At 36.4% G+C, this 27,230-nt stretch overlaps 1 pseudogene; it reads left to right on the top strand.

Annotated features, from left to right (window-relative positions):
• Positions 1-27,230, top strand: part of LOC143245617 (hillarin-like) — an 85,382-nt pseudogene that overhangs the window by 33,629 nt on the left and 24,523 nt on the right.

Here is a 27,230-nt window from a genome sequence, read left to right as displayed (position 1 = left end):
TGACAGTTCTTGTAGGTGTTTAAACAAGGAATACAGGTTTCATTTATACAGTGACAGTTCTTGTAGGTGTTTAAACAATGTATACAGGTTTTATTTATACAGTGACAGTTCTTGTAGGTGTTTAAACAATGTATACAGGTTTTATTTATACAGTGACAGTTCTTGTAGGTGTTTAAACAATGAATACAAGTTTTATTTATACAGTGACAGTTCTTGTAGGTGTTTAAACAATGAATACAAGTTTTACTTATACAGTGACAGTTCTTGTAAGTGTTTAAACAAGGAATACAAGTTTTATTTATACAGTAAGAGTTCTTGTAGGTGTTTTAAACAAGGAATACAGGTTTTATTTATATAGTAAGAGTTCTTGCAGGTGTTTAAACAAGGAATACAGGTTTTATTTATACAGTGACAGTTCTTGTAGGTGTTTAAACAATGAATACAGGTTTTATTTTTACAGTGACAGTTCTTGTAGGTGTTTAAACAAAGAATACAGGTTTTACTTATGTAGTGATAGTTCTTGTAGGTGTTTAAACAAGGAATACAGGTTTCACTTACAGTGTTTTCTTTTTGCTTTATCGTGTTAAGTAACAAAGTATTGACTTCTATTTTGGATTGTTTAATTAACAACAACTGAAGCTATAAAAGTAGCAGTCAATTCAAAAGATAACTTAAAGCTTTTGTAAAAAAAACACACGATTAGCTGGATTAAAGTGTTTGACCCAACTTGTGTGGAAGAAACTGTTACCAGTGGATGTTAGAAGTATAATAAATATGTCATTACTTTATGTTTCCTGTTGCTACAGCTGAATTTATTGAATGAAAAGGAAGTCTGTTGTTAACGAGTGTTATTATCTTATACAGTTATAATTATACCAGAAGTATAACATGCGGGTTGTGCAGAAATTATATGGCAATTTTATACTTGAGGAAAATAAGGCGTACCTTACAAAGTGTCATAAGTGTTTGTGGAGATATTTAATGATGTCAGGTTTCTATATTTCGTCTTCCTATAATCACCATTAATAATCATCATAGAATATTCTATAATTTGGGTGGTGGAATGAACCTTACTTGAGTTCACTAACCTTTCCGGGGTATTATTTTTAGAGCGACCAGAAACTGACGGTATGAAGAACTTAGAAGTGATTCATTCAGTTTTTAAGTTAAAGACAGCAGTTATAGTGTTATAATAGAGTTTATACATTTGTTTAGCTTGTCTCATTAACTGCCTCCCGAGTGGCACAGTGAAGTGTCTGCGGACTTATATTGCTAGGAATCGTGTTTCGATACCCGTGGTGAGCAGAGTACAAATAACCCTTTGTGTGGCTTTGTGCATAATACCAGAATAAACAAACAAATTGTAACTTGGTGATCTGTTCTACATTTCTAATCGTCATGCTTTCCTGATAGGTGGTAACTCACCCATCTGTCTCGGCATGGCCAGGTGGTTAAGACACTCGACTCATAGTCTGAGGGTTGCGTGTTCGAATCCCCGTCACACCAGATATGCTCGCCCTTTCAGCCGTGGGAGCGTTATAATGTGACGGTGAGTTCCACCACTCGTTGGTAAAAGAGTAGCCAAGGAATTGACGGTGAGTAGTGATGACGAGCTGCCTTCCCTCTAGCCTTACACTGCAAAATTAGGTACGGCTGGCGCAGATAGTCCTCGTGTTGCTTTGCGCGAAATTCAAAACAAATCTTAAGATAATTCGTTTCTTTTTAATACAGTTTACTACCGCTAAGGTCCATACATTGTGCCATATTGGTTCGGTTTGTTTTGAATTTTGAAAAGCTACATGGGGGCTATCTGCACTATCCGTCCCTAATTTAGCAGTGTATGACTAGAGGGAAGGCAGCTAGTCATCACCACCCATCGTCAACTCTTTTACCAACGAATAGTGGGATTGACTGTACATTATAACGCCCCAAGGCTTAAAAGGCGATCATCATCTTTGGTGTAATCGGGATTCGAACCTGCGACCTGCGGATTACGAGTCGATGATTTTAACCACCTAGCCATGCCGGGCCCACTGGAGTACATACTGAGAAAATGTCTGCCCATTTGTGGTATACCAGAATGTCTTTGCCCTTTTCAACCAGTCAGATTATATAATAAGAGTAGCAATATAGTGTATTGCTTAACCCTACGACAATTTTAGTGTATCACGTTTCCTCACCAAACATGCTCACGCTTTCAGCCATGAGGGCGTTATCATATAAATGTCAATCCCACTATTCGTTGGTAAAAGAGTAGCCAAAGAGTTGTTGGTATGTAGTGTTGACTAATTGTCTTGTTATTTTGTCTATCGCTTCAAAATTAGAGACAGCTTTATTTATTTATTTATTTATTTTATTTATTCAGTGACAGTTCTTGTAGGTGTTTAAACAAGAAATACAGGTTTTACTTATGTAGTGACAGTTCTTGTAGGTGTTTAAACAATGAATACAAGTTTTACTTATGTAGTGACAGTTCTTGTAGGTGTTTAAACAAGGAATACAGGTTTTATTTATACAGTGACAGTTCTTGTAGGTGTTTAAACAAAGAATACAGGTTTTATTTATACAGTGACAGTTCTTGTAGGTGTTTAAACAAAGAATACAGGTTTTACTTATGTAGTTACAGTTCTTGTAGGTGTTTAAACAAGGAATACAGGTTTTATTTATACAGTGACAGTTCTTATAGGTGTTTTAACAAGGAATACAGGTTTTATTTATACAGTGACAGTTCTTGTAGGTGTTTAAACAAGGAATACAAGTTTTATTTATACAGTAAGAGTTCTTGTAGGTGTTTAAACAAGGAATACAGGTTTTATTTATACAGTGACAGTTCTTGTAGGTGTTTAAACAAGGAATACAGGTTTTATTTATACAGTGACAGTTCTTGTAGGTGTTTAAATAAGGAATACACATTTTATTTATACAGTGACAGTTCTTGTAGGTGTTTAAACAATGAATACAGGTTCTATTTATACAGTGACAGTTCTTGTAGGTGTTTAAACAATGAATACAGGTTCTATTTATACAGTGACAGTTCTTGTAGGTGTTTAAACAAGAAATACAGGTTTTACTTATGTAGTGACAGTTCTTGTAGGTGTTTAAACAATGAATACAAGTTTTATTTATACAGTGACAGTTCTTGTAGGTGTTTAAACAATGAATACAAGTTTTATTTATACAGTGACAGTTCTTGTAGGTGTTTAAACGAGGAATACAGGTTTTATTTATACAGTGACAGTTCTTGTAGGTGTTTAAATAAGGAATACAGATTTTATTTATACAGTGACAGTTCTTGTAGGTGTTTAAACAAGGAATACATGTTTTATTTATACAGTGACAGTTCTTGTAGGTGTTTAAACAATGAATACAGGTTTCATTTATACAGTGACAGTTTTTGTAGGTGTTTAAACAAGGAATACAGGTTTTATTTATACAGTGACAGTTCTTGTAGGTGTTTAAACAAAGAATACAGGTTTTATTTATACAGTGACAGTTCTTGTAGGTGTTTAAACAAAGAATACAGGTTTTACTTATGTAGTTACAGTTCTTGTAGGTGTTTAAACAAGGAATACAGGTTTTACTTATACAGTGACAGTTCTTGTAGGTGTTTAAACAAGGAATACAGGTTTTATTTATACAGTGACAGTTCTTGTAGGTGTTTAAACAAGGAATACAAGTTTTATTTATACAGTAAGAGTTCTTGTAGGTGTTTAAACAAGGAATACAGGTTTTATTTATACAGTGACAGTTCTTGTAGGTGTTTAAACAAGGAATACAGGTTTTATTTATACAGTGACAGTTCTTGTAGGTGTTTAAATAAGGAATACAGATTTTATTTATACAGTGACAGTTCTTGTAGGTGTTTAAACAATGAATACAGGTTCTATTTATACAGTGACAGTTCTTGTAGGTGTTTAAACAATGAATACAGGTTCTATTTATACAGTGACAGTTCTTGTAGGTGTTTAAACAATGAATACAAATTTTATTTATTCAGTGACAGTTCTTGTAGGTGTTTAAACAAGAAATACAGGTTTTACTTATGTAGTGACAGTTCTTGTAGGTGTTTAAACAATGAATACAAGTTTTATTTATACAGTGACAGTTCTTGTAGGTGTTTAAACAAGGAATACAGGTTTTATTTATACAGTGACAGTTCTTGTAGGTGTTTAAACGAGGAATACAGGTTTTATTTATACAGTGACAGTTCTTGTAGGTGTTTAAATAAGGAATACAGATTTTATTTATACAGTGACAGTTCTTGTAGGTGTTTAAACAAGGAATAGATGTTTTATTTATACAGTGACAGTTCTTGTAGGTGTTTAAACAATGAATACAGGTTTCATTTATACAGTGACAGTTTTTGTAGGTGTTTAAACAAGGAATACAGGTTTTATTTATACAGTGACAGTTCTTGTAGGTGTTTAAACAATGAATACAGGTTTCATTTATACAGTGACAGTTCTTGTAGGTGTTTAAACAAGGAATACAAGTTTTATTTATACAGTGACAGTTCTTGTAGGTGTTTAAACAATGTATACAAGTTTTATTTATACAGTGACAGTTCTTGTAGGTGTTTAAACAAGGAATACAGGTTTCATTTATACAGTGACAGTTCTTGTAGGTGTTTAAACAATGTATACAGGTTTTATTTATACAGTGACAGTTCTTGTAGGTGTTTAAACAATGTATACAGGTTTTATTTATACAGTGACAGTTCTTGTAGGTGTTTAAACAAGGAATACAGGTTTCATTTATACAGTGACAGTTCTTGTAGGTGTTTAAACAATGTATACAGGTTTTATTTATACAGTGACAGTTCTTGTAGGTGTTTAAACAATGTATACAGGTTTTATTTATACAGTGACAGTTCTTGTAGGTGTTTAAACAATGAATACAGGTTTCATTTATACAGTGACAGTTCTTGTAGGTGTTTAAACAATGAATACAAGTTTTACTTATACAGTGACAGTTCTTGTAGGTGTTTAAACAAGGAATACAAGTTTTATTTATACAGTAAGAGTTCTTGTAGGTGTTTTAAACAAGGAATACAGGTTTTATTTATATAGTAAGAGTTCTTGCAGGTGTTTAAACAAGGAATACAGGTTTTATTTATACAGTGACAGTTCTTGTAGGTGTTTAAACAATGAATACAGGTTTTATTTTTACAGTGACAGTTCTTGTAGGTGTTTAAACAAAGAATACAGGTTTTACTTATGTAGTGATAGTTCTTGTAGGTGTTTAAACAAGGAATACAGGTTTCACTTACAGTGTTTTCTTTTTGCTTTATCGTGTCAAGTAACAAAGTATTGACTTCTATTTTGGATTGTTTAATTAACAACAACTGAAGCTATAAAAGTAGCAGTCAATTCAAAAGATAACTTAAAGCTTTTGTAAAAAAAAAACACGATTAGCTGGATTAAAGTGTTTGACCCAACTTGTGTGGAAGAAACTGTTACCAGTGGATGTTAGAAGTATAATAAATATGTCATTACTTTATGTTTCCTGTTGCTACAGCTGAATTTATTGAATGAAAAGGAAGTCTGTTGTTAACGAGTGTTATTATCTTATACAGTTATAATTATACCAGAAGTATAACATGCGGGTTGTGCAGAAATTATATGGCAATTTTATACTTGAGGAAAATAAGGCGTACCTTACAAAGTGTCATAAGTGTTTGTGGAGATATTTAATGATGTCAGGTTTCTATATTTCGTCTTCCTATAATCACCATTAATAATCATCATAGAATATTCTATAATTTGGGTGGTGGAATGAACCTTACTTGAGTTCACTAACCTTTCCGGGGTATTATTTTTAGAGCGACCAGAAACTGACGGTATGAAGAACTTAGAAGTGATTCATTCAGTTTTTAAGTTAAAGACAGCAGTTATAGTGTTATAATAGAGTTTATACATTTGTTTAGCTTGTCTCATTAACTGCCTCCCGAGTGGCACAGTGAAGTGTCTGCGGACTTATATTGCTAGGAATCGTGTTTCGATACCCGTGGTGAGCAGAGTACAAATAACCCTTTGTGTGGCTTTGTGCATAATACCAGAATAAACAAACAAATTGTAACTTGGTGATCTGTTCTACATTTCTAATCGTCATGCTTTCCTGATAGGTGGTAACTCACCCATCTGTCTCGGCATGGCCAGGTGGTTAAGACACTCGACTCATAGTCTGAGGGTTGCGTGTTCGAATCCCCGTCACACCAGATATGCTCGCCCTTTCAGCCGTGGGAGCGTTATAATGCGACGGTGAGTTCCACCATTCGTTGGTAAAAGAGTAGCCAAGGAATTGGCGGTGAGTAGTGATGACGAGCTGTCTTCCCTCTCGCCTTACACTGCAAAATTAGGGACGGCTAGCGCAGATAGTCCTCGTGTTGCTTTGCGCGAAATTCAAAACAAATCAAACAAATCTTAAGATAATTCGTTTCTTTTTAATACAGTTTACTACCGCTAATGTCCATACATTGTGCCATATTGGTTCGGTTTGTTTTGAATTTTGAAAAGCTACATGGGGGCTACCTGCACTATCCGTCCCTAATTCAGCAGTGTAAGACTAGAGGGAAGGCAGCTAGTCATCATCACCCATCGTCAACTCTTTTACCAACGAATAGTGGGATTGACTGTACATTATAACGCCCCAAGGCTTAAAAGGCGATCATCATCTTTGGTGTAATCGGGATTCGAACCTGCGACCTGCGAATTACGAGTCGAGGATTTTAACCACCTAGCCATGCCGGGCCCACTGGAGTACATACTGAGAAAATGTCTGCCCATTGTGGTATACCAGAATGTCTTTGCCCTTTTCAACAAGTCAGATTATATAATAAGAGTAGCAATATAGTGTATTGCTTAACCCTACGACAATTTTAGTGTATCACGTTTCCTCACCAAACATGCTCACGCTTTCAGCCATGAGGGCGTTATCATATAAATGTCAATCCCACTATTCGTTGGTAAAAGAGTAGCCAAAGAGGTGTTGGTATGTAGTGTTGACTAATTGCCTTGTTATTTTGTCTATCGCTTCAAAATTAGAGACAGCTAGCGCAGATAACCATGAACTAGCTTTGAACGAAATTCGTTGAACATTGTGCATATTTTTAATGTCTTGGTTTGTTAGACATACTTAAATACGTGTATTAAATTGAGATTAGCTTAATGTTTGTTTGTTTCTTTATATGAAGTTATGTGCAAGTTATCAAAGCGTGATCAAAACGCATTATAACATTAAAAAAAAAAAAAGTCCAACATTCGCAGAGTATAATTATGCACGACTTCTCCACGTAATCCCAACATGGCGCCAGGAAAATTGTATTGTTTTGCTTTGTTTCTAATTTCGCGCAAAGCTACTCGAGGGCTATCTGCGCTAGCCGTCCCTAATTTAGCAGTGTAAGACTAGAGGGAAGGCAGCTAGTCATCACCATCCACCGCCAACTCTTTGGTTACACTTTTCACCAACGAATAGTGAGATTGACCCTCACATTATAACGCCCCCACGGTTGAAAGGGCGGGCTTGTTTGGTGCGACCGAGATTCGAACCCGTGACCCTCAGATTACGAGTCGAACGCCTTAACACGCTTGGGCATACCGGGCCGGAAAATTGTAGAAAACACAGGAAAACAGAAATCTCCCTGCATTACTGCTTGGGACCTACACGAAGATATTTTTTTACACCAAATTCTAGTAAATTGGCAGAATAATTGTCAAAAAACATAAATTATTTTTTTAAACTGCTAGAAAAGGACAAATCCTCATATTTTGTTTATAAATGTGTGGAACCTGCGGAAAAGAAACTTTTGTACCAACTCCAATGTAAATTAGCCAAATTATGTTTTTTATGACATCAGACCCCCACCCTAGAATAAGACTCAACATGGGCAGGCCAAGCGTGTTAAGGCGTGCGACTCGTAATCTGAGGCTCGCGGGTTCGCATCCCCGTCGCGCCAAACGTGCTCGCCCTCCCAGCCGTGGGGGCGTTATAATGTTACGGTCAATCCCACTATCCGTTGGTAAAAGAGTAGCCCAAGAGTTGGCGGTGGGTGGTGATGACTAGCTGCCTTTCCTGTAGTCTTACGCTGCTAAATTAGAGACGGCTAGTACAAATAGCCCTAGAGTAGCTTTGTGCGAATTTCATAAACAAACAAACAAAACAAAATGGGCAAATTTAACTTTTTCCTATGTTAGTCTGGTAACAACATGAAACTTTATATTTATAACAGCTTTCATCGTGATTTCTGTAAATATGACTGAACAGGAACCCAAGATTTACATTTCTGGATTATTTAACCTTTTGATCCCATAAAATCTTCAGAACGGCCTAAATAAATAAAAAAAATGAGAAAAGATATCTGGGCGTATTTGACCAAGATGTAACTCTACCAAGTTTAAAATCAATCAGCCGAGAAGTGAAGGAATGATGGTCGACTGAAAGTCTTTGGAAGAAGAAACAACAAAAAGACCTTATGTTTCTCTGCGAAGAAACAATAAAAAACTATATGTCTCTCTACGGAGATTTAACAACCAATTCTGGTTCTGATGGCATATTTTAGGTGGCAGTAAAGAGTGGCACGTGTGATGATGGATAATATGGTTATTACTATATATGGTTTATTTTGTGCTAACAGTCGGTGGAATATTGAGATCTGTGTGCTCTATCATTTTACTCACACCGTTAGTGACTCAGTTGATTAAAACACATGCCTAATTAAACACTTGTTCGTTTGTTGTGAAATAGGTCTTTCTTGCTGTAACTGTACATTATAAAAACGATTTGTATTACGAAAGGTATAGCAACGAGTTTGGCAGCTGTGTCAAACCCCTGACCCTTTACTAACACACGGGAAAATTTATTATTTAAAGGTACATGTCGCAGCCCTTTTCGAAGAAGGATATTTTTATATCAGTTATTAAACGATTTAGAGCCAAAGGTCAAAGGTCAAACACTTCCATGAAGAAATCTTATATTGATCTCCTTGGAAGCCGAAAAACTTGCACAACAAAAGTTTCAGGACAGCATCGAGCTTCTAAACCACACTCCAAACCAATCTGAAATTACATCCCTATCCGTAAGTTGAATGCTTTTATTGCGAAAGAGAACCCTTCGACCAACAAACGCCATTAAGATTAAGCTGTGATTTTCTTCTTCTATCATTATCAGGAGAACAAATAATTATTTCAAACTGACAACTGTTCAGAAGTCAAGATTTCACAAGCCACACTTTGTAGCTGCTTTCGTGAGAAAGATGGGCGGAAGAAACTACAGTCACAGCCATCCCATTCAACCATGAGCAGAAGAAACTACAGTCACGGCCATCCCATTGAACCATGATCAGAAGAAACTACAGTCACAGCCATCCCATTGAACCATGAGCAGAAGAAACTACAGTCACGGCCATCCCATTGAACCATGAGCAGAAGAAACTACAGTCACGGCCATCCCATTGAACCATGATCAGAAGAAACTACAGTCACAGCCATCCCATTGAACCATGAGCAGAAGAAACTACAGTCACGGCCATCCCATTGAACCATGATCAGAAGAAACTACAGTCACGGCCATCCCATTGAACCATGATCAGAAGAAACTACAGTCACGGCCATCCCATTGAACCATGAGCAGAAAAAACTACAGTCACGGCCATCCCATTCAACCATGAGCAGAAGAAACTACAGTCACGGCCATCCCATTGAACCATGAGCAGAAAAAACTACAGTCACGGCCATCCCATTGAACCATGAGCAGAAAAAACTACAGTCACAGCCATCCCATTGAACCATGAGCAGAAGAAACTACAGTCACGGCCATCCCATTGAACCATGATCAGAAGAAACTACAGTCACGGCCATCCCATTCAACCATGAGCAGAAGAAACTACAGTCACGGCCATCCCATTCAACCATGAGCAGAAGAAACTGCAGTCACGGCCATCCCATTCAACCATGAGCAGAAGAAACTACAGTCACGACCATCCCATTCAACCATGAGCAGAAGAAACTACAGTCACGGCCATTCCATTCAACCATGAGCAGAAGAAACTACAGTCACGGCCATCCCATTCAACCATGAGCAGAAGAAACTGCAGTCACGGCCATTCCAGTCAACCATGAGCAGAAGAAACTACAGTCACGGCCATCCCATTCAACCATGAGCAGAAGAAACTACAGTCACGGCCATCCCATTGAACCATGAGCAGAATAAACTACAGTCACAGCCATCCCATTCAACCACACATCTGTCAGATCTGCTGGTGCTATTCCAGTAGAATATTCTTTCTTTGATCACTTTAAACGTGGTTTTGGAAATCAACATCTACGTAAATAGTTTGATGAAAGATTCACAAGAGGTTTTATCTAAGGTAAGCTTCAGATTCATTAAAATGCTTGCTACAACTATAACTCCGGTTTCGGACCCATGCGTAACCATCATACTTTAAAATGTTTTTGCACACAGTTATTGGATTCTCGTCTAATCTTTGACATTATTGAAAGCAAGAAAGGAAACAAACAATCCATTCTTGACCAGCTGCTGAGGACAGTTTTTGTAATGCACTTGTTGCTTAGTGTAAGTCACTATTTTTTCTTATCTTAACGTAAGAGAAGAACCGGTAATCACCGCTGTTGTGTGTTGTTAAGCGCAAAACTACACAAAGGATTATACGTGCGCTGTTCTCTGTGGATATTGAAACCCAATTTTTAGCGTTGTAAGGCCACAGACTGACAGCTGAACCACGGAAAAGCGGGCTAGTAACTGTTGTTACTATCCAATATGTGATTGTTTGTCAGGATTACCAACAGAATGGTTTCTTCCTTGTTTTTCTCAATATGGCCCTTTTGAAAAAGAAATGGTTGACTCTTTTAAGTCTCCCAGGAAACACGAAAGCACCAATAAAGTGACAAGTATGGGGAATGAAAGGTGCTGGCCCTCGGTGGCCTTTTCATATATAGGTTTTTGTTCTTAGCGTTTAATTTGTTGGAGATATAAAGTTGTTTTACAGCAGGTTTTGTCAGTGGCCACGCCTGGTGTCGTGTATAATACGATTATGTGCTCCAAGTTATATCTTTGTCCATATATGAAACAAAATACTAACAGTTATGTTTGTGACTGTATTCTAAACGATTCAGTATTATTAGGTCCGGCATGGCTAGGTGGGTTAAGGCGTTCGACTCGTAATCTGAGGGTCGCGGGTTCGAATCTCCGCTGCACCAAACATGCTCGCTCTTTCAGCTTTGGGAGCGTTATAATGTGACGTTCAATTCCACTACTCGTTGGTAAAAGACTAGCCCAAGAGTTGGCGGTGGGTGGTGATGACTAGCTGCCTTCCCTCTAGTATTACACTGCTAAATTAGGAACGGCTAGCGTAGATAGCCCTCGAGTAGCTTTGCGCGAAAGTAACTAAAAAAGAAAAAAAAATATTTGCTCGTATGTGAAACGTTATGTATTAGTAGTGACATCTGGTTTATGACATACAACGATAAATGTACTTTCTGTGTACGAATATTCTATTATCTACTTACAGATGGAAAGATAAGAATTATTTGATTCTAATACGATCATTAGACTTTTAATAAGTCTTCTGAATTGTGATTAAAGCTGACTGGAAGTAATATATACAGTATCACTAATAAACGATTTGTTGCTCAAATAAGTTATTTCATGCTAATAGAAGTAAATCATTTCATGTTAATAAAAATCGTGAATCTAATTTTTATTTCTAATAACTGAAATAAAGCTGACAATATAACTGTGCACTAAGAAAGTCTAGTTCACACCATGACAGTGACATAAATAGCTTTTCGACCACTTCCTTCTGTCCCATTTAAACCTGTTTGACGAGACGTGGTATCACGCGAAAGGCATCGTCGGCATTGTTTAATTTGTTATTACATTGTTCTATGTTTTCAGTAAATTTTTATAATTTCCATTATCATCAAGTGTTCATGGACAACGTTTTAAAAATATGTTTTAATTTATTGTCTTAAATTTCACGTTTTGTCACAAATCATATCTCTTCTGGTAAGATAACACACGAAAACAAAATATATCTCTTTCTATTGAGCAAAGACTATATTAGTTTGAAACTACAGTTCAAAACTTTCTCCCACAAAAATGCTTAAAACTTTTACCTTAATCCTTTAAAACTTATTATTTCAACATATATTTAGTTCTATTATCGTCTCTCGTTAGGTTATTAAACTGTGGAGGTTTGGAACGTAATAACGCTGTACACGCTCCGTAGTCTCAGCTTTGGGTGCGTTATAAAAGCGACAGTCAGTCCTCTTATACGGTTTAAAAATTTGGACGGAACCCTGGTGGCAAGGTGTGCTACTGGCGTTTTTCCTTCTTGTTAGTTAGTGTATCAGTTGGGAAAAACTAAACTATACCTGAGCCCTAGAGCTCTCTGATCTACGTGTTTTATCAGTTGCGCAAAATGTGGACTTCAGGTTGGAACTTTCTAGATATAACTGTGATTCTATAGGTTTAGAGTCACATAAACAACTCGCGTCTTAAATCAATAATTCATCGGTTTTTCTATGGTGGTTCTCGCCCGTTTTCTTCTAGCTGCCGATGGCGTGCCTCAGAAAGTACGTAAGTCTCGGTTTGCCTTCGCTTGAATTTCGCCTAATTACAGGGTTAATGAAAATAAAAGACAGGGCGATTGGCTGTAGTTATACAGCACGTGATATATTTTTTAAATACCTCTTTATCCTTATTGTTTAAGTGAGTTTACGACTTTGTTGATTTATTAACTAGTTTGGGAGTTTAGTTTCAGAAGTTAATGCAGAATGCTACACGACTTTCGCAAGTGTTAAATTGTGTGTCCATATACGACTGTGACTTTTGAATATCTTTGTTGTTAGATTCATAATGGGAAAAAAACGCCTTGGAAGTCTTAAAAATACGATAAATAAAAAATGGAGAAACCTTTTAAAAGTTAGATTCCAACTTAACATAACATCAGATTTTGCTCGTACGTATAAAATATTTAAATTAATGTGATAATACTGCAGATGTCTTGAACATACTCTGCAAGGTTTCTTCAGTTTCTTTCCTAATTATTGAGTGGAACGTTTCATTTGTCTTTTTTTTTTTTTACGCTTACAGTCGCTCGTCCGTGCAGAGTGAAGCCTCCAGCATTAGCGTAGAGTTAAGCCCCTCAATTATGTGCAGTATGTAACATTCTAATGAATTATAATTTCTTCTTTTTAAAGAGGGGATTACATTCCACACTCACAGGTTTTGGTAGGGTATAAAGAGTTAATCGTATTTCGTTCGTTACTAATATGGCTTTTGACAAAACTTGTTTCTAATTATATTTTCTTTAAAAAAATACAATTTAATTTAAATTTTAAACCACAACCAGGGGGAGGAGGGGCGATTAAACTGTGACACGATCGATGAAATCAACATTTCTCTCCACATATTTTTATTGTGATAATTTTAGTAAACATTTAACTAAGGATACTCGTCTAACAACTTTCTACCTTTGTAAAAATGATTACAAAAACAAACTTGTTACTGATTGTGTTGTAAGCAAAGCATTGCTTTGTTCATCTACACTTGTGTGTTTTATTTATGATTTATACTAGACGTGGTTTATTGAGATTACCGTGGTTTATAAATATTAGCATGGTCTGTAGAGTTTACAGTGTTCTATGAAGATTAGAGTTGTGTATAGAGAATACCGTGTTCTATAAATATTAGCATGGTCTCTAGAGATTTCCTCGCTCTATAAAAATCAGCGTGCTGTATAGAGATTAGTGTGTTGTATGGAGATTACCGTGTTCTATAAAGATTAGTGTGTTTTATAGAGATTACCTCGCTCTATAAAGATTAGTGTGTTCTATAGAGATTACTTCGCTTTATAAAGTTTAGTGTGTTATATGTAGATTACCTCGCTCTATAAAGAATAGGGTGCTGTATAGAGATTAGCACGTTCTGTAGATTTCGTGCTCTATAAAGAAAAGTGTGTTCTATAGAGATTACCTCGCTCTATAAAAAGTAGTGTGTTCTATAGAGATTACCGTGTTTCATAGAGATTACCTCACTCTATAAAGATTAGTGTGTTCTATAGAAATTACCTCGCTCTATAAAGATTAGTGTGTTTTATAAAGATTACATCGCTCTATAAAGATTAGTGCGTTCTATAGAGATTATCTCACTCTATAAAGATTAGTGTGTTTTATAAAGATTACCTCACTCTATAAAGATTAGTGTGTTTTATAAAGATTACCTCGCTCTATAAAGATTAGTGTGTTCTATAGAGATTACCTCGCTCTATAAAGATTAGTGTGTTTTATAAAGATTACCTCGCTCTATAAAGATTAGTGTGTTCTATAGAAATTACCTCGCTCTATAAAGATTAGTGTGTTCTATAGAGATTACCTCGCTCTATAAAGATTAGTGTGTTCTATAGAGATTACTTCGCTTTATAAAGTTTAGTGTGTTATATGTAGATTACCTCGCTCTATAAAGAATAGGGTGCTGTATAGAGATTAGCACGTCCTGTAGATTTCGTGCTCTATAAAGAAAAGTGTGTTCTATAGAGATTACCTCGCTCTATAAAAAGTAGTGTGTTCTATAGAGATTACCGTGTTTCATAGAGATTACCTCACTCTATAAAGATTAGTGTGTTTTATAAAGATTACCTCGCTCTATAAAGATTAGTGTGTTCTAAAGAGATTACCACGCTCTATAAAGATTAGTGTGTTTTATAAAGATTACCTCGCTCTATAAAGATTAGTGTGTTCTATAGAGATTACCTCGCTCTATAAAGATTACTGTGTTCTTTAGAGATTACCTCGCTCTATAAAGATTAGTGTGTTCTATAGAGATTACCTCACTCTATAAAGATTAGTGTGTTCTATAGAGATTACATCGCTCTATAAAGATTAGTGTGTTCTATAGAGATTACCTCACTCTATAAAGATTAGTGTGTTTTATAAAGATTACCTCACCCTATAAAGATTAGTGTGTTTTATAAAGATTACCTCACCCTATAAAGATTAGTGTGTTTTATAAAGATTACCTCGCTCTATAAATATTAGTGTGTTCTATAGCGATTACCTCGCTCTATAAAGATTAGTGTGTTTTATAAAGATTACCTCGCTCTAAGAAGATTAGTGTGTTCTATAGAGATTACCTCGCTCTATAAAGATTAGTGTGTATTATAAATATTACCTCGCTCTATAAAGATTAGTGTGTATTATAAAGATTACCTCGCTCTATAAAGATTAGTGTGTATTATAAAGATTATCTCACTCTATAAAGATTAGTGTGTTCTATAGAGATTACCTCGCTCTATAAAGATTAGTGTGTTCTATAAAGATTACCTCGCTCTATAAAGATTAGTGTGTTCTATAGAGATTATCATTCTTGGACCGGAATTAAAATGATTAAACGTTCACAACCCGTTGATGCAAAACTTGTTCTCTATTTTGGGGCCGTGAGTGCGTTATAAAGATAAAGGTCAAATCCCATTATTCTGACAGTTAGAGTATCACAGAAGTTAGTATTTGGTCGTGTTGGCCTGTTGTCCCCTTCTACTATGTCATTTTAATAAGATTATCCTAAGAGTTGACAGTTGGTCCTGTTGACTAATTGATCCCTTCTACTCTGTCAGTTTAATAAGACTCTCTCAAGAGTTGACAGTTGGTCCTGTTAACTAATTGATCTCTTCTACTCTGTCAGTTTAATAAGACTCTCCCAAGAGTTGACAGTTGGTCCTGTTAACTTATTGATCCCTTCTACTTTGTCAGTTTAATAAGACTCTCCCAAGAGTTGACAGTTGGTCCTGTTAACTAATTGATCCCTTCTACTCTGTCAGTTTAATAAGACTCTCCCAAGAGTTGACAGTTGGTCCTGTTAACTAATTGATCCCTTCTACTCTGTCAGTTTCATAAGACTCTCCCAAGAGTTGACAGTTGGTCCTGTTGACTAATTGATCCCTTCTACTTTGTCAGTTTAATAAGACTCTCCCAAGAGTTGACAGTTGGTCCTGTTGACTAATTGATCCCTTCTACTCTGTCAGTTTAATAAGACTCTCCCAAGAGTTGACAGTTGGTCCTGTTAACTAGTGATCCCTTCTACTCTGTCAGTTTAATAAGACTCTCCCAAGAGTTGACAGTTGGTCCTGTTAACTATATGATCCCTTCTACTCTGTCAGTTTCATAAGACTCTCCCAAGAGTTGACAGTTGGTCCTGTTAACTAATTGATCCCTTCTACTCTGTCAGTTTAATAAGACTCTCCCAAGAGTTGACAGTTGGTCCTGTTGACTAATGATCCCTTCTACTTTGTCAGTTTAATAAGACTCTCCCAAGAGTTGACAGTTGGTCCTGTTCACTAATTGATCCCTTCTACTCTGTCAGTTTAATAAGACTCTCCCAAGAGTAGACAGTTGGTCCTGTTAACTAATTGATCCCTTCTACTCTGTCAGTTTCATAAGACTCTCCCAAGAGTTGACAGTTGGTCCTGTTTACTAATTGATCCCTTCTACTCTGTCAGTTTAATAAGACTCTCCCAAGAGTCGACAGTTGGTCCTGTTAACTAATTGATCCCTTTTACTCTGTCAGTTTAATAAGACTCTCCCAAGAGTTGACAGTTGGTCCTATTGACTAATTGATCCCTTCTACTTTGTCAGTTTAATAAGACTCTCCCAAGAGTTGACAGTTGGTCCTGTTCACTAATTGATCCCTTCTACTCTGTCAGTTTAATAAGACTCTCCCAAGAGTTGACAGTTGGTCCTGTTAACTAATTGAACCCTCTTACTCTGTCAGTTTAATAAGACTCTCCCAAGAGTTGACAGTTGGTCCTGTTAACTAGTGATCCCTTCTACTCTGTCAGTTTCATAAGACTCTCCCAAGAGTTTGCAGTTGGTCCTGTTAACTAATTGATCCCTTCTACTCTGTCAGTTTCATAAGACTCTCCCAAGAGTTGACAGTTGGTCCTGTTAACTAATTGATCCCTTCTACTCTGTCAGTTTCATAAGACTCTCCCAAGAGTTGACAGTTGGTCCTGTTCACTAATTGATCCCTTCTACTCTGTCAGTTTAATAAGACTCTCCCAAGAGTCGACAGTTGGTCCTGTTAACTAATTGATCCCTTCTACTCTGTCAGTTTCATAAGACTCTCCCAAGAGTTGACAGTTGGTCCTGTTAACTAATTGATCCCTTCTACTCTGTCAGTTTAATAAGACTCTCCCAAGAGTTGACAGTTGGACCTGTTCACTAATTGATCCCTTCTACTCTGTCAGTTTAATAAGACTCTCCCAAGAGTTGACAGTTGGTCCTGTTAACTAATTGAACCCTCTTACTCTGTCAGTTTAATAAGACTCTCCCAAGAGTTGACAGTTGGTCCTGTTAACTAATTGATCCCTTCTACTCTGTCAGTTTCATAAGACTCTCCCAAGAGTTGACAGTTGGTCCTGTTAACTAATTGATCCCTTCTACTCTGTCAGTTTAATAAGACTCTCCCAAGAGTTGACAGTTGGTCCTGTTAACTAATGATCCCTTCTACTCTGTCAGTTTCATAAGACTCTCCCAAGAGTTGACAGTTGGTCCTGTTAACTAATTGATCCCTTCTACTCTGTCAGTTTCATAAGACTCTCCCAAGAGTTGACAGTTGGTCCTGTTAACTAATTGATCCCTTCTACTCTGTCAGTTTGATAAGACTCTCCCAAGAGTTGACAGTTGGTCCTGTTAACTAATTGATCCCTTCTACTCTGTCAGTTTCATAAGACTCTCCCAAGAGTTGACAGTTGGTCCTGTTAACTAATTGATTCCTTCTACTCTGTCAGTTTGATAAGACTCTCCCAAGAGTTGACAGTTGGTCCTGTTAACTAATTGATTCCTTCTACTCTGTCAGTTTAATAAGACTCTCCCAAGAGTTGACAGTTGGTCCTGTTAACTAATTGATCCCTTCTATTCTGTCAGTTTAATAAGACTCTCCCAAGAGTTGACAGTTGGTCCTGTTAACTAATTGATCCCTTCTACTCTGTCAGTTTAATAAGACTCTACCAAGAGCTGACAGTTGGTCCTGTTAACTAATTGATCCCTTCTACTCTGTCAGTTTAATAAGACTCTCCCAAGAGCTGACAGTTGGTCCTGTTAACTAATTGATCCCTTCTACTCTGTCAGTTTAGTAAGACTCTCCCAAGAGTTGGTATTTGTGATTTTAACAACGATTGTTGGGATCGATCAATCTCACTATTCGTTGGTAAAAAAGTAGTCCAAAAGTTGGCGGTGGGTAGTGATGACTAGCTGTCTTCCCTCTAGTCTTACACTGCTAAATTAGGGACGGCTAGCACAGATAGTCCTCGAGTAGCTTTGTGCGAAATTCAAAACAAACCAAACCATTTTTACACTCTTATTAAACATCCAGTCATTAGATTTATTTTTATAATAAATTGAGATCGACAGGTAGGAAAATATTTATATACGTTGGCACTATCAGGAACTCAGGCAAAATATGTTAGTGACTTCACAAATAACACGAAGTTATACAACCATGACGTAAGGTGGAGTAACCTATACGTAATTAGTGAATTGTTTCTATGTTGTTCAGCGCAAAGCAATACGATGGACAATGTATAGTGTTCCCATTACGGTTATCGAAACCAGTTTTATAGCGTATAAAGTCCTAAACCGTATCATTGAGCTACCAGAAAACCGTAATTTATACTTCTTTAGTTAAATAAATTGTTCCCCAGGGGCACTCACACCGCTATATGCCAGGTTTCGATACCCGTTAGAAGAGCAAAGGCAGTCCATTGTGTAGCCTTTTGTGTAATTCCAAAATGGACAGACATAAAAAAAAATTAAGTTATATTTTGTGGTAAAGCGGTATGTCTGCAGTCTTATGACGCTAAAACAACCGAGTTTTGGTTCTCGTGGTGGGCAAAGCGCAGGTAGCCCATTGTGTAGCCTTGTGTTTAATTCCAAATAATTTGTTTTCCAGAATTTTGTAAACAGAAATTATATTTTGATATACCTTAATCGCAAGCATTCCTGTTTCTCGTCTTAACTATCTATTAAGTATGTGTGTGTTCTTATAGCAAAACCACATCGGGCTATCTGCTGAGCCCACCGAGAAGCATCGAACCCTTTATATTAGCGTTGTAAATCCGTAGACGTACCGCTGTACTAGCGTGGGGCACTATCTATTAAGAAACTTTGTACGGGTCAGCAGTAAGTATACATATTTACAATGCTAAACTTTGGGGTTCGATTCCCTAGGTAGACACAACAGACACCTCTACGTGGCTGTGCTCTAAAATAACTAAACGGTCACCACGTACAGCTGAACTTTATTAGTACATATCAAGCTTTAATAATAGCAGTAAATCATGGATATATGAATATATATGTATGTATGTGTGTGTGTTTGTAATAATACAAGAAAAGCTGCGCAGGTTAAAATTGTGGTATTTCGTAAAATAAGTTCATATTCATCATCATATTTTCTAATATTAAAAAAAACAACAGTGGTTTATCATTCACCATAGCAAAATTGATTTACTTTTACATTCAAAACTCACCGTATGGATCTGAAAGACTTACTCTATGGCACTAGTATCCACTGTCAAAACCTGACTACATTCTGTAGCTATTGCATATTAAGCCTGAGTACTTGGCGTGAAATGGTTTAAGTTATTTATAGCTTTGTAGCACGTTTCGTCTATACATTGGAGAACTGTGTCCAGGGTTTGGTGGAAATGCACGAGGCTCGTGACATTTATGTTGGAATCGACTGCTGCATATAATGATGGTTTACGGATGGACTATGAACGTTTATGTCCATGAATTAGGGTTAAGGTGAAGTCAGGCATCATAGAGGGTGTTTCGTAAGCTATTCATGCAGAGTTCATATAATTCGAGTTTTAAGGTCAAAAGATATTAGCACCATCTGAATTCATGTATCTCAGAACGGCTGGTATGGGTTGACAAAGTTGTTAACCTTAAGATGACCTGAGGAAAGTTGAAACGTTTTCTTTGCTTATCAATAAAAGTGTTAATACCCATACCAGCCGTTCTCAGGTACGTTTTATTTCAAGTGGGTTTCTCGTCATCCAGAATGGACTGAGTTCAGTAGTTCTCGTGTTCACGAGATATTTCGATGCAGGCTCTCACGTGGTGTGGCTCTAGAATAGTAAGTAAATAATTAATTAATAAAACGGTAAAGAGCTCAGTGCTATTTTCATGGTCAACAAATTGTATTCTTTCAAAGCTTCATAGGGCAAAGCGGGAATGATTTGTAAGCATCCCTAAAATGGTAACAGAAACAGTTTGTGACGTCACGTCTCTTGTTCTGTTCGTAGCTTTGTTTGTTTGTTTTTGAATTTCGCACAAAGCAACTCGAGGGCTAGGGCTATCTGCGCTAGCCGTCCCTAATTTAGTAGTGTAAGACTAGAGGGAAGGCAGCTAGTCATCACCACCCACCGCCAACTCTTGGGCTACTCTTTTACCAACGAAAAGTGGGATTGACCGTCACATTATAACGCCCCCACGGCTGAAAGGGCGAGCATGTTTAGCGCGACGGGGATGCGAACCCGCGACCCTCAGATTACGATTCGCACGCCTTAACCCACCTGGCCATGCCGGGGCCCTCTGTTCGTAGCATCAAAATTTCGAAACTCATAACACACATTAATACACTTATATAATTATTATAATTATCGCTATGTAACCCCTGATTATGCATTTCGCTTCTATTTGATCGAACACACTTCATATCGTAGTTTTAAAAACTTATCTTTTATATCAGAACTAACCTGATAGATTGTGACCTCATTTTGTTGACAACGTTTTGCAGAATTTGACAGATTTTTGTTTTTTTTCCCATAAGAGTTTCGGCAATGAAAATATAACTGACATAGATAAATTAGCAAGATAATCTTCAAGTTTTATTCTGTGTAATATGCCACAAGCTTCAAACATTCACGATGATGTACGATTGAAATGTTGCCGTTAGTATATATTAGAATACGTGAAAGTCGTTTTTAGGGTTGCTAAGGTATATACTCTCTACAGTGTCTTAACGGATTGAGCACGTGATAAGGTTTTTCCAACTTTTTGCATCATCACATTATGCAGCTCTTTGCTAGTTGGTGTTACGTATGACACGTAGAGACGTGGAAACTAAATAAAGGACATATCAAACATATTTTTGTTTGATTATTTTTAACTTTGTTGTTGTAAAATAAACATATACAATAATATTACAGGGCAATTTTCTTGAACAACGACTTTGTTTATCTCTTATATAAAAACAGTGTTATTAGTTGTGTTACCTGTGTTCTTGTACTTTATATTGTCATGTTTATTTCTCTGCTCCTGTAGTTGTGTCTCGTTTCAAAACGATTCATCACCTCTCCTTTCGAAGAAATGTAGATTTTGAAATATTCCGTTAAGGGTTAAAAAAGAAAAAAATTGCTAATTCGTAAATATATATATATATCCATTTATAGTTAAAAAAATCTATATATTTACCTTATGTATGACTACCGGTAATTTTGTTACTGTACTGTAACGTAATTTCTTTAACATTGTGCGATTCTCCTCTACTGAAATGGTTATATGTTACATAAGAAATTAATTTCTTAACTTCGGGTATTTTCCTCGTGTTCATATAAACCATAACCAACCAACCCTAGCGTGTGACAACTAGTCTGAAATAATTATTTTATGGATTATTTTTCCCTTTTTTTGTTAGGCCCGAGCATGGCCAGGTGGTCAAGGCACTCGACTCGTAATCTGAGGGTCGCGGATTCAAATACCTGCCACACCAAACATGCTCGCCCTTTCAGCCGTGGGGGCGTTATAATGTTATCGTCAATCCCACTTTTCGTTGGTAAAAGAGTAGCCCAAGAGTTGGCGGTGGTGACTAGCTGCCTTCCCTCTAGTCTTACTGTTAAATTGGTTAAATAGCCCTCGTGCAGCTTTACGCACAATTTGAAAACAATCGTTCTTTTTGTTTTCGTTTTCAGATTATACCACATATCTAGAGTTAACGAGGTTGTTCTTATTTGTTTTTAAGCACAAATCTAAAACAAAGGGCTATCTGTGCTATACCAACCATAGGAATCTATATCCGGTTTTTAGCAGTACAAGTCCGCAGACATACCGCTGTCCCACTGAGGGTCAAGTTAACAAGGTTCGAGTAGAATCAGAGTATTGATCTGATTGAACGTCATTTAATTTTCTGTTGACCTTAAACAAGAAAACAAAACGTTCGCCAATACAGAAAATAAGCAGAGAAAATATAACTCATGTCATTTGTGGAGGGAAATGAAAATAGCGTAAAAAGAAATGTACTTTCCAGGGTAAACACATGATATCAGTCATTATTAATTAACTCACTACATGTAATGTGTTGTTAACATTACAAACACTGTTCTGTTTATTAGCTACTCACTACATGTAATGTGTTGTTAACATTACAAACACTGTTCTGTTTATTAGCTACTCACTACGTGTAATGTGTTGTTAATATTACAAACACTGTTCTCTTTATTAGCTACTCGCTATATGTAATGTGTTGTTAATATTACAAACACTGTTCTGTTTATTAGCTACTCACGACGTGTAATGTGTTGTTAACATTACAAACACTGTTCTGTTTATTAGCTACTCACGACGTGTAATGTGTTGTTAACATTACAAACACTGTTCTGTTTATTAGCTACTCACTACGTGTAATGTGTTGTTAACATTACAAACACTGTTCTGCTTATTAGATACTCGCTACATGTAATGTGTTGTTAACATTACAAACACTGTTCTGTTTATTAGCTACTCACGACGTGTAATGTGTTGTTAACATTACAAACACTGTTCTGTTTATTAGCTACTCACGACGTGTAATGTGTTGTTAACATTACAAACACTGTTCTGTTTATTAGCTACTCACTACGTGTAATGTGTTTGTTAACATTACAAACACTGTTCTGTTTATTAACTACTCGCTACATGTAATGTGTTGTTAACATTACAAACACTGTTCTGTTTATTAGCTACTCACTACATGTAATGTGTTGTTAACATTACAAACACTGTTGTTTTATTAGCTACTCGCTACGTGTAATGTGTTGTTAACATTACAAACACTGTTGTGTTTATTAGCTACTCACGACGTGTAATGTGTTGTTAACATTACAAACACTGTTCTGTTTATTAGCTACTCACTACATGTAATGTGTTGTTAACATTACAAACACTATTGTGTTTATTAGCTTCTCGCTACATGTAATGTGTTGTTAACATTACAAACACTGTTCTCTTTATTAGCTCCTCGCTACATGTATTGTGTTGTTAACATTACAAACAATGTTCTCTTTATTAGCTACTCGCTACATGTAATGTGTTGTTAACATTACAAACACTGTTGTGTTTATTAGCTACTTGCTACATGTAATGTGTTGTTAACATTACAAACACTGTGTTGGTTATTAACTACTTGCTACATGTAATGTGTTGTTAATATAACAAACACTGTTCTGTTTATTTCTTACTCCGTACATATAACGAGCTGTTGACATTAAAAGGAACAATCTGTTTAGTATCTCTTATTAAAAACTTCTAGTTTAGGTCTTAACATTTTTTAAATGTACCCTAACATGACCTTTCTTTTATCTCTTATCATACGATTCTCATACTTGATGTCCTGTGTGACCAGAAATTACTCTAGAATATATTTTAGGAAACCGTTCGTGTTATCATGTTTGTGATTTTGGTAACACAGCTTTCAGGGACTGCGTCGTCTTGATAAGAAAGAGTGAAGAAATAGAAGGTGTAATTGTTGTTAAGCTTACCCTGTACACTGTCCGTTTGCTGGTGTACGATGTTTGAAAGCAAACCCCTAAAGGATCTATTTAAATTTTCAGTTTGAATACGATCGTTTCCGGCGAAACTATTACCTTCAGAAGTGAAACGACGAGAGAGTGCTGAGAGAACCCGTAATGTTTACATTTTATATGTTTAGTCGACAGTTATATTTTTAGAGACAAGCATTTCTCTGCTACTAATATCACATAAAGTATTGGTTGGTTATATCTGTAACTATATGTTAATGTTTTCCATACTAGCAGCTGCTGTCAAGGTAAAAAGAAAACTAGTGACTCCATATCTGTTAACAACCTTGACAAGTTTTATAAAACTTGCCTCGTGTTTCATTTCTTTTCTGTTGCTCGTAACAAATGTGTTAATTTATTTCAGCTCCGCAGCATGTAGCAGTTAAGCATGTGAACAGACACTCCATTACTGTGACCTGGAAGGATCCAGAGCCTCCTATTGATAGAAACATGCAACTGCTAGCGTTTGCTTTGTCTTACACTCTGGTTAATGGGAAAAGTCATGGTAAGATATATGCATTTCCGTAATGGTAAGATTAGCACGACTGTGTTGATTATATGTAATTCTTGTTGTTGTTTTGAATTAAGCACAAAGCTACACAATGGGGCAATTTGTGCTCTGCCCACCGCGGGTATCGAAACCCGGTTTTTAGCGTTGTAAGTCCATAGACATACCGCTGAACCCTTTACGTTCAATAAAATAATATGATATTGTGTAAAGATATAATAGCCATATAATATAGAGTTTACATTATAGAGTTTATATTAGCTTAGTTATATGTTACTTCAATAAAAACTGAAAAAAAATATACTGTTACTTAATTAATTTCATACTGAAATATTTGTTATTCAAGTAATTTCATAATACAAACAGTATCTTAGCCGGCCAGAATAACCTGGCCCTGATATTGAGCAAAAGGCCTAGTTGGCCCTATTTTTGACTTCCACTTACAATATATTTTTAATGGTTACAGACAAAGAGAAAGTGAGATTTAGTGTAAACAGTACGCCATTTTGTCTTTTTGTCTCGTTTTTTCTCTCTATGTATTTTTTTTTATAAAATCCTAATTGGTCAGTTAATGATGGCATGAGAAAATCTTATATAACAGAGTTTATTAAAATGAGTAGGGTTAACTGGATTTAACAGCACTTTATTAACTAACTCCACCAATCTGAAATAATTTAAATATTAATTGTCAACCAATTACCCTAAAATATTTAAGAAGTCCACAATATGAAGTAGAGGCCATCGTATATTACTATGTATTTTTAACTGCAGTTACGTAGATATAAATTTAACTAGTTCGTGTATAACCTTAAAACAAATTTTTATCGTGCGTGTATAGCTGGAAAACAGACTTTACCTTACACGTGTATAGCTGGAAAACAGACTTTACCTTACTCGTGTGTAGCTGGAAAACAGACTTTACCTTACTCGTGTGTAGCTGGAAAAACTTTACCTTACACGTGTATAGCTGGAAAACAGACTTTACCTGACACGTGTATAGCTGGAAAACAGACTTTACCTTACACGTGTATAGCTGGAAAACAGACTTTACCTTACACGTGTATAGCTGGAAAACAGACTTTATCTTACACGTGTGTAGCTGGAAAAGAGACTTTATCTTACACGTGTATAGCTGGAAAAGAGACTTTACCTTACACGTGTATAGCTGGAAAACAGACTTTATCTTACACGTGTGTAGCTGGAAAAGAGACTTTATCTTACACGTGTGTAGCTGGAAAAGAGACTTTACCTTACACATGTACAGCTGGAATACAGAATTTATCTTACACGTGTATAGTTGAAAAACGGATTTAATCTCGTTCGTGTATGTTTAGAAAACAGACTTGTATATCTCTAATGCCGTTGTAAATTATCTTTATGCAGTTTATGTGAGTTGAAATGTAAATATGTCTTACACACTTTGTAAATCATTTTAGTGTAATATGAGGTTAAAAACTTGTCTTACCAGTAGTAACTAATTGTTTAACTGACTCATTTTAGGGTTAAATACCTTGCGTTTCAGGTGTTGGGATATCACATCTTCAGTTGTTTTTTTTAAATTTCGCGCAGAGCTACACTAGGGCTATCTGCGCTAGCCGTTCCCTAATTTAGAAGTGTGAGACTAGAGGGAAAGCAGCAAGTCATCACCACATTATAACGCCCCCACGGCTGAAAGGGGAGCATGTTTGGTTCTGCACATTTTAATGTGCAGTATGTTATTTTTTTCAAAAGATACAAATACAACATTTATGTTATGTATATTTCCCACATTATGATAACCCGTTAGTCTCAAAATGAATTACGAAACGTTGTTGTTGTAATTCCTGGGCCCGGCATGGCCAAGCGCGTAATCCGATGGTCGCGGGTTCGAATCCCGGTCGCACCAAACATGCTCATCCTTTCAGCCGTGGGGGCGTTATAATCTGACGATCAATCCCACTATTCGTTGGTAAAAAGACTAGCCCAAGAGTTGGCGGTGGGTGTGGTGATGACTAGCTGCCTCCCTAGTCTTACACTGCTAAATTAGGGACGGCTAGAGCAGATAGCCCTCGAGTAGCTTAGCGCAAAATTCAAAACAAAGTAACAAATGTAATTCCTGGGTTAGCTTCTCTGAAATGTCGTGTCAAGTGCGCAGATGTGACACTGGATGCCTGAAAACGAGGATAGAATGAACAATCCAATCACCTAAAATAACGTTAAAATTATTTGGTAAGAAGAAAATGGATGATTCTCATTAGGTAACAGATGTGGTGTAAATATGAGTTATATTATGGTTATTAGTGATTATTCCTAATTATATTTGAGTAGATATTTTATTATTAAACATGACAGGAAGAACTAGAAGACTTAGTGTACGAGAAACGTTCTCGAAAGTATTATAGATTGTTATTATTAGAAACTAACAGACGTATTCATATACAGGGTAGCCCAAAAGTAGAGACACGGTTCAGAGTTAATAATTTATTTAACGGAACTTTAAACATGACATGGAATTATGGGAAAGTTAATTTCATAGGTCTTCATATTAAACCCTGTTGCCTTTCGCACAATCCTGGAGTCGTGGCTACACTTCCGCAAACTTTGACACACGTTTGTCTATCCATGCCTCTTTGACGTACCCTTCCATTTCATCAAAATTCCTCGATTTCGTGTTGTAAACCATGTCATTGAGTTCTATCTAGAAGAAAGAAAGACGTTAGGGACAGAGTCCGTGGTCGTGGAGGCATGTTGACTGGCCTCTGCAACAAACCTACCACGGAGGGAAATTTTCATTGAGACATTCGCGGAACGCATGAGCAGAAACGGGTTGATGCTCCATTTTGTCGAGAGTAGAACTTGGGAAATCCAGCCGCTGCTCTCACTCCAGAATGA

This window comes from Tachypleus tridentatus, chromosome 2 (assembly GCF_004210375.1).
Source record: "Tachypleus tridentatus isolate NWPU-2018 chromosome 2, ASM421037v1, whole genome shotgun sequence".
Classification (NCBI taxonomy): domain Eukaryota; kingdom Metazoa; phylum Arthropoda; class Merostomata; order Xiphosura; family Limulidae; genus Tachypleus; species Tachypleus tridentatus.
The sequence above is the reverse complement of the archived record's forward strand: the minus strand, read 5'-3'. Positions and strand labels throughout refer to the sequence as shown.